This window comes from Phalacrocorax carbo, chromosome 9 (genome assembly GCF_963921805.1).
Source record: "Phalacrocorax carbo chromosome 9, bPhaCar2.1, whole genome shotgun sequence".
Classification (NCBI taxonomy): domain Eukaryota; kingdom Metazoa; phylum Chordata; class Aves; order Suliformes; family Phalacrocoracidae; genus Phalacrocorax; species Phalacrocorax carbo.
The window spans coordinates 14,541,602-14,557,179 of NC_087521.1; the positions used below are offsets into that span (position 1 = coordinate 14,541,602).

The following is a 15,578-nucleotide window of genomic DNA, read 5'->3' on the forward strand; positions in this document are numbered from 1 at the left end:
AACACAAATCCACAGAAATCAAGACCCTCCAGGGCGAACTCACCTCCATGAAAATAATGGCAGCACCTTTCTGAACCGAAAGAGAAACACATTTTTCAACAGTAGTTGTAACACAAGGGCTATGTCACATTTCCTGCAGGGAGATTTGAAAAGTCATTTTTACAGCAGCTGGGCTTTGCTTGTAAGAGTAAGTATTACATCAGTTCTGACCTTCTAGCAACAGGCTTAGGAAAAATAACATGAACACGGATACCAGCATGATTGCTGTCTTACATCCAGCAGTGTACATTCACTGATTACCATAAAATTACACCTAATTTTTATCAGGGCCAGTGGGTTCAGAGTTTGGCTTGTGGTGCTGAAGAGAAGCACTGATTTGGCTTTTTTTTATTTTTGATATAGAGTGCTGATAACTTGTACATGGCTTTAATAAGATTGTGCTACCCAGTAGCTTGAAATAATGAAAACAGCTGGGCTCGTTCTTGGTGCTGTCACATCAAGATATGAAAGTCATTTCACTGACGATATGAAGTTACTAATTTTGAATGAACTGATGATAGAATAGCTGTGATCTGTTATTCTAAACAGCATAATTTCAGAAATTTGTGAAAACAAATGAACTGATAAAATATTTTAAGATATTTACGGTATATGCTAAGCATGAATTTTTACTGTATTGAAAGAAAAGCATTTAAGATGTACATGTCAAAAGACCACATAGAAGTAGCCAAGAAGCAATTACAATCATGATATAATTTTTTAGTTGAATACAAAAATCCTCCACCACAATGAAATATTTATTTTCAAAATCTTTTTGGTTTGGTGGCGTTTGAAGAGATCTTGTATGCTTCTAGTAATTAGCTGGAATACTTTTGCCTAAGTACCTTTTCTGTTGATCAGCATCTTTACCAGACAGAGATGCTAAATTGAAACATCTATTGCACTGCTGTTGAACTTCCCCCCCTCTCTGACCTCAGATGACTTTCTGTAACTCTTAACCCACTCCTATTTCTCAGTCTTGTCTGGATTGCATGTAAAATCTTCAAAAGCATGCTTAGTTTTCTACAAGTGCCTAGATGACTTTTGTGGAGCTTCTGGCAAACTTTAATTCTGTGAATTTTCCTCAGTGTCATCTAGCTCCTATTCTGTACATGTGGGGAGTTATTAAAGTGGAAGAGCATGTCCCTTTTAGAGTCTCTGTTATTGCAATGCAATAATAGTAAAACCCTCAAGCATTTGATATTAGTAGGCTGTGCTGTCTTTTGCACATTCAGGGAGACTACTGCACAGCAGATTGACATCTACTTTTTCAAATTAGCATGTGAATTCTGTGTGCCTAGGATTTGCTGTTGAAATTTGAGATATGTTGGTCTTGATCTTCAAGCATGTTGGTGGCGTGTAGCTATTACAGCAAATCAAGTTAGTGAAGGTAGACTTCAGAAGATGCAATGTGTGTGGTTTGCCCGAGTCTCACACTGGCTGGCAGCAGATCTGGGAACATGCAGATTCTCTCTGGGCCTTTCCTGGCCAGCAAATCCTTTGGACATCTGACTAGACCATCCACTTTATGTGTAGGTGTTTGTGCCTTCCGAGAGAAGCAGCGTCCTGCTTACTTGGAACTGGAGTTGCACTCTTCATGGGATGAGCCTCCTTGTCATTATGAGAAGAGACTATTTGACAGTTTTTATTATTTTTGAGGTTCCTAACTCAGGTGTATGCAGTTTAGTTCTTTTAATGAATGTATTTGTCTATGTGCTGTTAGGAGCTAGTCCCATAACAGCAGAGGTATAGGATGGCAGGGTGATACTTGTCTTCGCCTGCTCTGCTCTGTATACTTTTGTTTCCTAGTAAGGAACTTTGCTCCTTTTATCAGTTTTGCGTATATTTATACAGACATGTATTTATTTGTGCATGGGCTGAATACCTCACGAGAGTGTTCCCTGTCCTCTCTGCTTTCTTTTCTTGTTTTACATGGGCCTTGTTTTTCCACATAGCTTTGCGACAGTCAAGCTGTAAAGGTGGTAATGAAGTGTGTGTATGGCAAAATAAGGTGGAATCAAACCCTTGTATAGCTGCTCTCTGTCATCTTTATGTGCATCACTCTCTCCCTTCTGTCTGTAGTGATGTCTGTAATGGTCTAGAGTCTTCCCTTCCTTCAGCTTTGTTTTCAGCATTGTGTTAATTTTTTGTGGTGTATGGGTTTTTCAGCAGCATGCGGTGGGAAAGGTCAGCTGTCAGAAACAGGCCTGTCCACAACTGATAAGGCATTTGAGAGATTGGATTTGACTCATTAAGCACCTTCCCTGTAGACATGGAGTCTGCTCTGCCGCAGAAAAAAACCTAAAGCAGGAAGGGAAAAAGCTCAGGATGAAGTTGGAGCATGCGCTAGAAATGCTGGCATGCCCTCCCTCTCACACCCGCGCACAATGCCGGAGCTCGGTACGCATTCATCGTGCTTGCATCCTCACGCACTGTGGACGTCTATGCTTACACCCTGAGAACGTGTGCATTCACTCCTGTGTTCACATCTGGTCAAGACACATATTCATTTTCCCTGTGTACATACATATGCATGTAAGTCCTCACGTGTGGATGCCCCGGGAGAGATGCATTTCATTCCTGCCCTCATACGTGCACTGTAAGGCATACAAGGATGTTAATTCTCCCGCATTTTACGCGTATGCATGCACAGCCACTCCAAGGTGGTTTTGTGGGTGTCTCACTCTCTTGTAAATCTCTACACACTAATGACTGCTTCCTTTCATGCTATAGCAAAAAGCACATCTCCTCTTTATGAGTGTATATATATCGTGTTTGTTCAGATGCTCTTTACCTGCCTTTCCACAGAAATACACTGTGCATCTGCACTGCCTTTACCTGCATATACATGTCCACTGCGCTGGTGAACACATGTGAACTTGCTGCTGTATAGACATAGCAGAAGCCTATCCTGTTTCTCATTGCATACAAATGCACACATTTTTGCCCCTAAATAATTACTGTCCAAAGCTGCTCTGCCAGCTTGTAACAGGCCCTTGCCTGTGGCTTTGTTTTGATAAGAATCGTTGTGCCTGAAATTGGGTTTGGATACTGCTACTTCCATAAATGGTCTTAATGATGTTTCACAACGAGCATAAATGAAGGGCAGCAGTAGTGTTTGGCAGTGTATTTTGATACTGTGGCAGTTCTGGAGTCCTGCATGTACATGCTATCCAATAATACTAAACCTGTGAGAAGCTGACATTACCGCAGTCTCTGTGATACCAGGCTCATGTGCTGCTCTGCATCTCTCTTCCACCTCACTTTTGCTTTTCACCTTCCTTTGCATCTCCCCTTATCCGTGTGCGTGGCTTTCAATACTGCTCACTGGTATTGAAAAGGATAATTCTGTGGATCATTATTGTGTTATTACAGTGATTAGCGTTAACTATTTTTCTGTTCACACTTTACGCTGGAAGGATGCCCAAAGGGCTCCCTGCTCAACAGCAAGCGTGACGCCTGCTGGAAGGCTGCCGCTAACACAAGCGCATGTGCATGCACAGGCGCACACGTGCACCTCGTACAGTGCTGCCTCTCTGCCCCTTTTCTTGAGAGCTTCCAGCAGTCTTCTAAAATAGCACCCTTCAATAGAAGCAGGAATTTCTCCTCCCGCAGGGCTCCTTAGGTGTGCCTTTGTTCTGAATACTTTGTTCAGCTTACTTTCAGTGTTGGTGTAAATCTTTTTTGGTTCATTCCTGCAGTTAGTCTTGGAAGACTCCCACCAACAGTCCCCACGTTTTTCCCCAAGCAGAACCAATCCTACCACACGTGTAGGGAAGACTGCAATAGCTACCTAACGTTCTTCTCCCTAATGCTATGGCATTTTACTAAGGTCAGAAAGTTTGGGGAAGACCTTGCCTTCAGTATGCTAAGGAATAAAAATGCCACAAGTGCATCCTGTTTAATTAGCTGAACATCAGTGCTCCTGAATCTACACTCAATAATAAATAGGTCTAAATACTTAGCATCAGGATTAGTATTTGGTGTTTGACTTCTGTGTTTTAATAGGCTAGTAAGGGTAGTGTGAAACTGTGGATTGCAACTGAGATACAGCTTGATGCTGAAGAACAGTAAATCTCTCTTAGGTGGTGAATATAATGTTGTTGTTGGCATACAAGTTGGTTCATTTTTTTTTTTTTAAATGGTCCTTATAAAACAACAACGCTTTTGTTCAACAGAGTACATTAAGATAAAAAGCTGGTGACTTGAAAGCTTAGCTGTGTGCTTGCATGCTCTTACCCTGCTGTCCTGTCCTGCGTGTTCTACGCAGAAGGGCAGAGGAGTCAGGTAACAATGAGAGCAGGGCTGCTGAATATGTTAAATCTTGAGTTGTATGTTCTTGGTGCTGCGATGTTCTATCTCTGGTCAGTTTGCACTTTGCTGAATGTTCAGTCTGTAAGGAAATATTTCTGCTGGGTGACATGTTCAGAGACTGCCATCCTTGAGTTTTAGAGTGGTGCACCAGAAAAATAAGTAAACTAGAAGAAATGCAGAGCAAAATAAAAGCATAAGAAAAAAATAAATATGGCAGCAATGGGAATTGTTCTCACCCATGCTCAGCAGTGAGGAACCTGCAGGAGTTCTGATGCCCAGCACATTATCATGGTATCTGAGCTCTTGACAAAATGAGTAGCAACACCTTGCTTTTTCTGCACCTTCTGGAGCTGTGAGCGAGAGTAGCAACAGTGTTCAGAGAAATGAAAAGAAAACAAGTATACTTTGTTCATGCAAAACAAATTGTGAATTTATATGAATATATCAAATTGTTTCTGGCAAATTATTTTTTAAAATGGATTTATTCAGCTTTATTAATTTCAAAATAAACATGTTTCATGCTTTATTTTAAAATGGAGCTCTAGTTTTTTAAGAAGTGTATTTTTAAGGATGTGTAAACCAAAATTTTTAAATTTCATTTTGGGTTAAGCAAGATGTTGTCACAGGATTGGATTTTTGTCTCTTTGGCCAGTTGATCAGAACATAAATAACAAGCATAGCTCTAAGTGCCCCAGTCGGACCGATACTTGGGGTTTGTTGTTTCTTTACAAATGGCAGAGAATGCAACATCACACACTGATACCTGCACAGTTGTTTGTATTTAGCGAACAATGGAAAATAGGTGAAGAGTAGGATGCCAAGGACACTCTATACACTGCATATACACTGGATTGGTGTGTGGCTTCTCCTCACAGATGTGAAACACTTCTTGTTTTGCAGAGAAGTTTCATTAAACTCGTAGAGTGTTCTTTTCCCATAGGTCTCAAGGACTTCACCTATATTTTTGTTATCTTTATAGTGCAGATGGAGGCAGCCGAGGTTAATTAAATGCCTCAGGTTGCACAGTAAATCAGTGGCAAAGTCGAGGATAAAATGCTCAGGTTCTGACTTCTACACCTGTAGTTTGTCATTTGGATCAATTTTGGTGAGCAATTTAAAAAATGGTGTTACCAACTATATGCTATGATTTTTTGTAGACATATGTCATCTTATTAATTTTCATTATTGCAGTACTAATACTTTTGTTATCAAAACATTTTAGCTAAAAGATTTTATGAATGCATTTTTCAGCTATTTTGTGTGGTACTGGAGCAAATGCTGGTGGGTGATTTCTGTAGTAAATGGCTCATTCACATGGGTTCAGATTCTTCTTCAGACCCTTCTGTTTTCTCCTTCCTTTCAGAAAAAGACAGAAAAAGTGGTTTCTCTAAACCAGTAGGGAATCTGTGTATCATGTTATTGATGAATCTAGGTTTAAATAATCTGTCTATGCTGAATATGTGGACTAACTTGGAGATTTTCTGTGATACATCTGAAAGGGTTTTTTTTCCCCTCTCAGAAGAGATTTTGTTGAAAGGACAGAATATACTCTTGAGCAATGAAGAGTCTTCCAGGGTTGAGAAGCAAAATAGCTTTCCATTTGTGTGAATTTTCATTTGTTTAGATGGTATGAACTTCATCTGTATATTTAATAGGTGCATACTCAGAAATTTAAAGCACTTGTGCTTCTAAGAGACTATTAGCTCTATCATTGATATGTGAAATTCATGCATGGAAACTGCTTAATACCTTTTCCATTAGATAGTACATGTCAACTATTTGAGGATCAGGAGCCTATGGGATATCCCTCCTTTTTTGGGGATGCTTCCTCCTTTCTTTGTCATGCTTGTTTCCTCCCTTTGCTCTCGGTCTTCTCTGTGCTGTGGCCCAAATTCATCAGGAGAGCTAAGTCACTTTGCAGGGCTGGTTCTGAACCTCTTAGGCACGGTTTGCAGTCCAGGGGGTCAGGGCGTCTTCTGTGTTGGAGCCGGCCCAAAGAGCATTGTCCAAGGATGCAGGCAGCAGCAAGCAGAGGTGGAACCTGTGTCTCTGGAGCTCTCGTGCCATATCTTTGGAGAAAGCACTTCTTCCTGTTTTCATTAAGAGCTTTGGAGCTCAGGGAAATAATAGATTAGTCAGGTTTGACAAAAAGATGAACACTCATTGTATTGCCAAGTCTCCTTGATCTCTTCTGGGCTTAAATCTGAGGACCTTTTAATAAGCATTTCCCTTTAGACTCAAAGGGTAACGTGTAAAGCAGCAGATAACAGAGGAGAGGGCATGATTCATTCTAGGCGCTTGGTGTTCTCTGGTGTAACATAATGTTTCCCGTGCTCTTACTGCTGAGATGAAAGAGCTTTTTGGGTATGATTTGAGCTGCTACGCTATGTGCAAAATTTGAGTTCAGCACTGAGAGAGCAATGACTGCTGACTGCATCTTACTGTTGCTTTGGGCTCCTAGGCTAGCACTGCTCTTTGCATCTCTTAAACATGATGAGGGGTGTTATCCTCCATTGATTCTTACCTACACGATTTCTGATGTTGTTACTGTGATTCTTCTCTGCTTCCAAGTTACAAATTATGAAGATATAATAACTTAGAATGAGAGGCTTGAGGAAACAGTAAATGATACTATTTCTGGAAAATCTAACATTACCCAGAATAGTTTAAAGCTAGTAAACATTTGGGAAACTACTCTGTACTGTGGGACTCCGGCTCAGCACTTAATCTTCTCCATTATAACTTCTTTGTGTGGTTTTACAGACAGTTTTTTTTCCAGCAGCAAAAATTTGTTTTCTTCTGAAAACTTATTCCCATAATTTCCTTGAAGTTAGAGGTGATATTCTTTTTATAAGGTTTTATCAATGCATCAGTTCAGTCTCTCATTACGACGTTAAGATGACTTAGATGTTCTTACTTTACAGTTTGCGGAGTATAAGTGCAGTATATGGCATGATTCTCAAAGCTTCCATGTATCAGTATCACTGTTGGTGATGCTTAGATGATGTTCCATGCATAGAAGAATGTTTTGCATGCTATTTCTCATCTATCTGAAAAATCAAATAAGCTCTGTAAGACTTTTCAAACAAATACTTGCTTTTGACTGTTGAGAGCACAGAAATGTGTATGTGATGGACAGAGCATGGGACCTAATGAGAGGGTTTGAGTTGTGTCACTGATCCAGTCAGGTGGTGTGAAGAATGATCAGACTAGGAAAACCAGAACTATTTGGATGTATTTTTTTTTCCTGCCCAAAGTCTAGAAAGGAGGAATGCAAAAAGGATTTGGACAACTTAATGGAGGATGTAGTAATCTGCTGTTTAGCTGTTACTGGAGTCTGTCACCATCTCTTTAAAATAACAGCCTGATTGTTACTAAATTATCCAGCTTTGTTATAACAACATGAATCTGGGTGAGCTGCTTTGCTTCCGAGCGCTGTCATTAGGGTTTTGGCATTCAGTCCCTGGACAACTCTTTTGGAGGGTGGTGGAAATAGTTCACCTTTTTTGTCCTTCAGAGGTGTTGGCTGACTTATTTTCTGTGACATTTGATGTACAGTTTCTCCTCCTCTAACCTCTGAGGGAACATCAGATACATGTGGAAGTGACTTGGAACATAAATCGTTCATTGTTCTGTAACATTGCTGAGGATCATAGCTGTTTAGGTGACTCCAGGACAACCCTTCTGTACAGAACAGAATTACCTCCTAATAGAGTTAACGGGTATTTGGCCAGAGTTCATGGGGTTCTGCCCCATCCTTTGGGAGGTGATGCCTTGATCTCTCACGGCTCATTATCTAGAAGAGCTTTTAAGTCTATTTTCCCCTTAGTTCATGTGGTTCATACGTAGACTTTATTCTTTCCAGACTTCGTTATGACTCAGGTCAAAAGATTTCCTACACTTCACTTAAAATTTAGAACTTAGGTCTATTGTTTACGGTGTAAGACTTAGTATAAAATGGAGGCAAAGATATACGCACTGGCACAAAGACATTTAGTCATGTCCGTAGCCAACTATGCAGGAATACCTGTTAATTTCACCAGTACAGGAAGACTGCCACAAAATTTCTTCCCAGAAACACTGAGTTTGGTTGTCCTTGCTAGGATCATGATGTTAGCCACTCATCAGAAATAAATTAGATCGTTTTCTTGTTAAATGTCATGCTGCTGAAGCGTAGCTGATGCCCAAGTCAGTAAGTTCATAGCCACTGAGTACCACAGCTCTGCTGTAATACTCCACTGATTCCACTAGCCTGTCCTCAGCTGAGGAGGGCCATCATTCAAGCAGCAGAACTAATGCCGACAGTGAGAACTTCTGCCTTTTTTTGCCTCCTTGCAGTTAGGCCTTCTGCATAGCTGTGTAACACTGTGTTATATCCTTATTGAACTACCTTAATTATCTATCCACAATACCTTTCGAGTACATTGATGTTTTTCGGTCTGTGTTCTGGATTCATGGTGAGGTGGTGTTTGTGTTTGTTTGGGGTTTTTGTTCCTACCATGTTGGATTGTAGTCCTCTATTTCAGTAGTAGTTCTGTGGTCAGTGGCCAACTTTGGAAGCAGTTTTTTCTTAAGACAAGTTCCATACCTGTAGGATTTTCTGAAATTATAGAGAACTGTTAAATGGTAGGGAGAAAAGCTTCCTATAAATACTATTTTCCTTGTTGACCTCTGTTTGACAAAAGGTCAAGGGAGTACCCAGCTGTTGTGCTACCTCTGTCATTAATGCACACTGCTTTGGCAGAGAAGCCTGATGCTTGACAGTGTTAGACCATTCCTAGATTATCAGACAGCACCAGCTCTTCTGTGCAAAGTACAGCAAACAACTCAGATAAGGTAAATCCCACCAAACACTGGAGTGGTTATTAATTCTGGAGCAGTGCAAAGAGTTTGCTTTTCTCACTGACAGAAGACATGCTCCAATGCTGGCTGTAAACCAAACCTCAGTGAGATAGGAACTGCCTCAGAGTACACCTGTAATGCAGTAGGTTTTGACAGAAGGTGAGAGGGTGAGCAGCTGACTTCTGTTTTCAAGAGAGCTACCTGAAATTTTCTTCAGGAAACTTCAGGAAAGTCATTGTTCATTTTACGTTTTCCTAAATATTTCCTAATTGTGTCTGAGTCCAGAAATCCTGTTACATGAGATGCTACTTTTGTTGAGTATTAAATTTCATGCCCCTGGGCAGAATCAGTGCTTCTAGGATTTGCTATTTTCAACTTCACAGTCATTAAGTATTTATTTTCAGGCATGATCCAAACCTTTGCAGGCTACTTTGCTCCACACTCTTTGCTGGGGTGACTTCCCGGCAGTACTGGAGAAGAATAGGAGGTTGGTTTCTATCGCAAATATACGAGAACCTGTAGAATTAGCCCAGGATGTGGACCTGGGAGCTTCTGAACTCAAATGCTTCCTCTGCTATTGATTTTCATGGTGGCCATGAGTAAATCCATCAAAATGTCTGTGTATTGGTCTCCTCATACATAAACCAAAATGCCAAGATTTCCCTGCTTCCTAGTGATGCTGTGAATTCTGAATATTTGAGTTCCCCTTTGTAGAAAGAGCTTTGACAGGAACACATAGCAACAGCTTTGCACATCAAAATTGAAGTTAAAATTACCATCTAGCTCTCCTGCACAGGCAGAATAGCCGTACACTATATGGAAAGATCCCCAGTCTTTACCTCTCCTGGGAACCTGAGACTCAGCAAGTTCTAGGGTTTCTGCACGGATGAGAAGAGCCAGGAGCTTAGCTTAGGTAGCTGCTGGCCACAGTTTTGTTTCTGTTCTTGCTATCAGGCTGCAGTATGTACTGATAGCTGAATTGAGGATTTGAAGAGGTATACATCTGAGACTTGCAAAATTGGGTTTGCACTGGGGTGATGATGGTAACTGCTTAATGTGCTAGCTATGCCCGTTAGTGAATAGTCAGTAAAGGATAAAGTTTCCCACTTCTTAAAGTGATGGGTGACTCCATTCAAGGAAAAGGTCTGTATTGGTCAGTTTGAAGATCCTGGGTTTTGATCCTATTCTAGTGACTTTTGTGAGGATTTGAATATGTTAAAGGTTTAAGTCTGAATGGCATTTTGTACCGGTCTTTCTGCAAATCCCACCTGCTGTAAAGAATTTAATTATATGAATGTTGTGGTTTAGCCCCAGTCAGCAACTAAGCACCATGCAGCTGCTCGCTCTCTCCCACCACAATGGGAACGGGAGAGCATTGGAAGGGTGAAAGTGAGAAAACTCGTGGGTTGGGGTAAAGACAGTTTAACAGGGAAAGAAAAAGCTGCATGCAGAAGCAAAGCAAAACAAGGAATTCATTTGCTGCTTCCCACGGCCAGGCAGGTGCTCAGCCATCTCCAGGAAAGCTGGCTCCATCATGCATAACAGTTACTTGGGAAGACAAACGCCGTCACTCCAAATGTCCCCCCCTTTCCTCCTTCTTCCCCAGCTTTATATACTGAGCATGACGTCATACGGTCTGGAATATCCCTTGGGTCAGTTGGGGTCAGCTGTCCTGCCCATGTCCCCTCCCGGCTTCTTGTGCCCCTGGCAGAGCATGGGCAACTGAAAAAGTCCTTGACCAGTGTAAGCACTACTTAGCAACAGCTAAAACATCTCCACATTATCACCACTGTTTCCAGCACAAATCCAAAACACAGCCCCATTCTAGCTACTATAAAGAAATTTAACTCTATCCCAGCTGAAACCAGGACAGTGAATGTGTTAGAAAAAAAAATAATGCTTTAGATTAATATTAATGAGGGAAATGGAAGACTTAATTGCTTCCATGTGCTAACCTGCTTTCAGATTCTAATTTTTGTAAATTTGTCTAGTATTAACTGAGTTAAAATTAAATCTTGCAAATCATGTATAAATCAAGAGTTTGCAAACATATTCTAAATGCTGTTTTAAGTAAATGTTATTTTTTGCAGTTGCATCATCACACTTGAACAGCTAGATCATCAATTCAAGTGAATATCTCTTACTATATACAGGGTTTCAAATCCCAGCAAAACCGGGGTTTGATCTATTGCTCCATGTAACATAAACCAAGGATTTCTGTTGACTTTGAATTGGGCCTTAAGTTTAGCTATTTTAGGTTAGCAGTGTTGCTATGCAGAGGCTCCTTGGTACACTACCACTGTGTAAAGAATACAGAGGCCGTAAATATCACAGTGCAATTTGTGGAACCTTCAGAAATGTTCAGCACAAGGGTCATGAGCTAACAAATAACAAGCAGTTCACCACGCTCTGGTCTTCCAGATGTCACCAGATGGTGTCTGAAAACGTATGCCAATACTGTGAGACCTGCAGCCTACTCAGGCCTTTTTCTCTTCATACATTGTGGAAGGAACCTGTATCCCTTTTTCCCCTCTGTCCTCTCTGGTAATTGTCATGTGTCTTATTGTCATAGCCATCACTAATGTCGGAGCATCCTAAGAGGCAGAACAGCACAGAAGGGCTGTGCTTCATTAAAAGCCTTTCATGAGACCTGACACAGGCTACTGTGCTGTAGTATGGAATACACAGTCAAGCTCTGTGGCAACTGGAACCTAATCTGTACACTAAAGCCTTTCATGAGACTGGAAAAGCAGTAATCCACATGGCCACTGGTAAACCGTTTAGGAATTAGTGATTTGGAGAATACAGTTTTAGAGAGTGTGGTGACCTTGGGAGTTGTGCTTATGAGACATGGGGTGGGCAGGCATGAATTCGGATTGGTTAGTGAACCCCAGAGAGATTTTAGTGTGGTGATCTGCAGATGTGAATGTCTATCCAGAGCAGCCACAGGTGGAAGAAAAAAAACCTGTAGTGACGTATGAAACAAAGATAGGTGGCGTTCTCCCAAGAACAGGAAGGATACAAAGATAGATCGGGTGCAGGATCCCATCTGTGACAAGGGTCAGCAGCAGAAGACTGGAAGAAAGAGGCAGATGATGCAGTTGCCTGCAGGGGTGGGTTGATAGCACCTTATATTAAAACCAGTGGTAGTCGTAAGAGTAATCTCTCTGTATTTTCTCTGCTCTGTTTTGATGAGTCGGCAGTCATTGCCTTAAATTACTGTTTAGATTTCTAATCTACTCTTTGCCTTCTCCTTTTACTGAGTAGACCAGTGAGATTTCTTCTAAGTGGTTGAGAAAGTGTAAATGAGCCCTATTAATATGTCTTGTACTGAGTGAACAATCAACCCCCCGTGCCCCCCTTCCCAAAGATGTCAAATGTGTATTCAGTGCTTCGCACATCTACGACTGTGGGAGAAAGGCTCAATCATAATGATCGTGTTTGACTCCTGCCCTCAGATGCCGGGTATTTGATGGGAATTACCTACAGGTACATACAGCATGTGTCCGACTTGATTGTAACACGTTCCCTTCTGATGGATCAGGAGTGACTAGGCAGGGGAATTATCATTGTGGAGAGGGTTGTTAAGTGCTCAGCTCTGACTTCCAGAACTGCAATCAATATCAGCCCTCTGTGCTTAGGCTGGTTGAACACTTGACACAAGCATATGCACTCCTTGGTGGTAGTTAAATGTATTCAGAATAGAATCACAGAACCACGTAATTTGGAAGGGACCTCCAGAGGCCGTGTAGTCCAACCACTAGCTCAGAGCAGGTCCAGTTAGAGCAGGCAGGTCAGGACTGCATAATCAAGTTTTTAGTATTTCTAAGGATGGAGATTTCACAGTCTCCACAGTCTCCCTAGGCCCTTCCTAGTGTTTGACCATCCTTAAGATGAAACATTTTTTCGTATAGAATGAGAATTTCTTGTGTTCCAGCTGTGTTTGTTGCCCCTCATCCTTCTTCTGCAGACCTCTGGGAAGAATTTGGCCCTGTCTTCTCTATGCTCTCCCATTAAGTCATTGCAGAGAGCAATAAGATTTCCCTTGAGTTGTTTCTCCTTGAGGCAGAACAAACCCAGCTCTCTCAGCCTCTCCATACACATCATCTACTCCAGCACCTTGAGTGTTGTGGTGTCTGTTTGCTGGACTCAGTGCAGTATGTTGAAGCCATTTTTATACAGGGGAGCTTGTCCTGGTTTCAGCTGGGATAGAGTTAAATTTCTTCATAGTAGCTAGAATGGGGCTGTGTTTTGGATTTGTGCTGGAAACAGTGGTGATAATGTGGAGATGTTTTAGCTGTTGCTAAGTAGTGCTTACACTGGTCAAGGACTTTTTCAGCTGCCCATGATCTGCTGGGTGCACAAGAAGCCGGGAGGGGACATGGGCAGGACAGCTGACCCCAACTGACCCAAGGGATATTCCAGACCGTATGACGTCATGCTCAGTATATAAAGCTGGGGAAGAAGGAGGAAAGGGGGGGACATTTGGAGTGACGGCGTTTGTCTTCCCAAGTAACTGTTATGCATGATGGAGCCAGCTTTCCTGGAGATGGCTGAGCACCTGCCTGGCCGTGGGAAGCAGCAAATGAATTCCTTGTTTTGCTTTGCTTCTGCACGCAGCTTTTTCTTTTCCTGTTAAACTGTCTTTACCCCAACCCACGAGTTTTCTCACTTTCACCCTTCCAATGCTCTCCCGTTCCCATTGTGGTGGGAGAGAGCGAGCAGCTGCGTGGTGCTTAGTTGCTGACTGGGGCTAAACCACAACATTCAATACTGGACAGAGTACTCCTGATGTGTTCTCACAAGCATCCATTAGGGGAAGGATTGCTTCCCTTGGCCTGCTGGCTGCATTCTTGCTAATACAGCCCAGGATGTGGCTGGCCTTTGCTGAAAGGGCGGGCACTGCTGACTTGTGCTCAATTGTCTGCTGGGGTCCTCAGGCCTTCTTCTGTGAAGCTGCTTTTGAGCCAGTTGGCTCCCAACCTGTACTTTGCACGGAGCAAGTTGTCTGTTTGCTCACAGGGGTGTAGAGACACATGGTTCGCTTACATAAGTACAAACACACGTTTCTGCTGCCTTCAAAGTGCCCAGATTTTGTAATGAGTTCATTCTGTGATACCCTCAATCAAGACTGCAAAAGTCTTTGCTTAAAGCAGTCCTATCACTTGAGAATGATACATGTTCACATTGCAACATTGTGCTGTTCTGTCACTACTCTTTCATGCTGCGAGGGCACAGATTTTACCATGTAGTTATTTTTCAATAATGGCTATGACAACAAGTATTTTCCCTTCAGTCTTGCACAAATAAATTCTGGCTAATCTGTATTAGGATTACTTAATGAGACAAAATGAAGCAGAAAAATGCTATTAATGTCAATGGCAATAGAACCAGCACTTGCCTTATGCAGTGTATTGTAAGCAATGATAGCCTGACTGCTTGTACCATCTAGTTATTTGTGCTCAGACTCACTTTCAAAATGGCAAAAACGGGGTACGCTGCTGGCTGGAGTCATGTGAGTGCAATATGGCAGCAGAGCTAGCTCAGAGTGACTGTGGAATCCCAGGTTCGGGGAAGCAGACTCTCTGCTCACACAAAGGATTTTTATGGTATTTAAATGCTGCCTCCAGTTGCTAAGAAATTAGTTCAGTGGTTTTCCTTACTGTACGTAAAAGATTTTTTTTTTTCTTAATGAGGAAATATTTCATGCCACATGCTGCGAATAATTCCCCCATGTTTATTTTTGCTGTGTGAAAAAGATATGCTTGTCTAGTACAGATTTTCTGGATACAGTGATCAAACAGGCAAAGTTCTGAGACGTGTTTACCAGCAACATCATTGCTTACGGCTGTGGACAAAAAGTTTTATGTGGACTTCCCTTGTGCTCTCAGAGAAGGAAGCTATAGGATACTTCATGTGGCTCTCGTCTGCTTGGTCTCTCATTCAGTTGAAAGAAAGGGGCAGCTCTGCCAGGATTATATTCTGATGCCTTAGATTGCCTGCAAGATGGGTTAAGATAAGTTCAGACGACATTAGCGATGAACCTAAACACTAATCTTTGGGGAATCTTGGTTTCTTTTAGAACAATGTATACGTGATGGTGATGTTGTGAATAGTAGAGTTTTCCATCATTCTCCCAAAAAGGATGTGAAGTGGCGTTAAAAATATACTTTTCCTAGGCTCCACTGCATACTTTTGAATGGTCCCTATGGCAATAGTGCTGCAGTGAAACTGAAAAAACAGTGCTGAAATTATTTGGTACCGAGGACCCTGCTGTTAATTCTCTTGATAGCCATATTACAAGAGGAGTCGTACAGTCATTAGCATGCCATGATATATAGTTGTTTAGAACATTAAGAGCACTGTGGGATTGCTTAGAAATG

At 41.7% G+C, this 15,578-nt stretch overlaps 1 protein-coding gene across 1 annotated transcript in view; it reads left to right on the forward strand.

The window, feature by feature from the left end:
* NRXN3 (neurexin 3) overlaps positions 1 to 15,578 on the forward strand; it is a 971,499-nt gene that overhangs the window by 203,777 nt on the left and 752,144 nt on the right. The gene's annotated exons all lie outside the window — the stretch shown is intronic.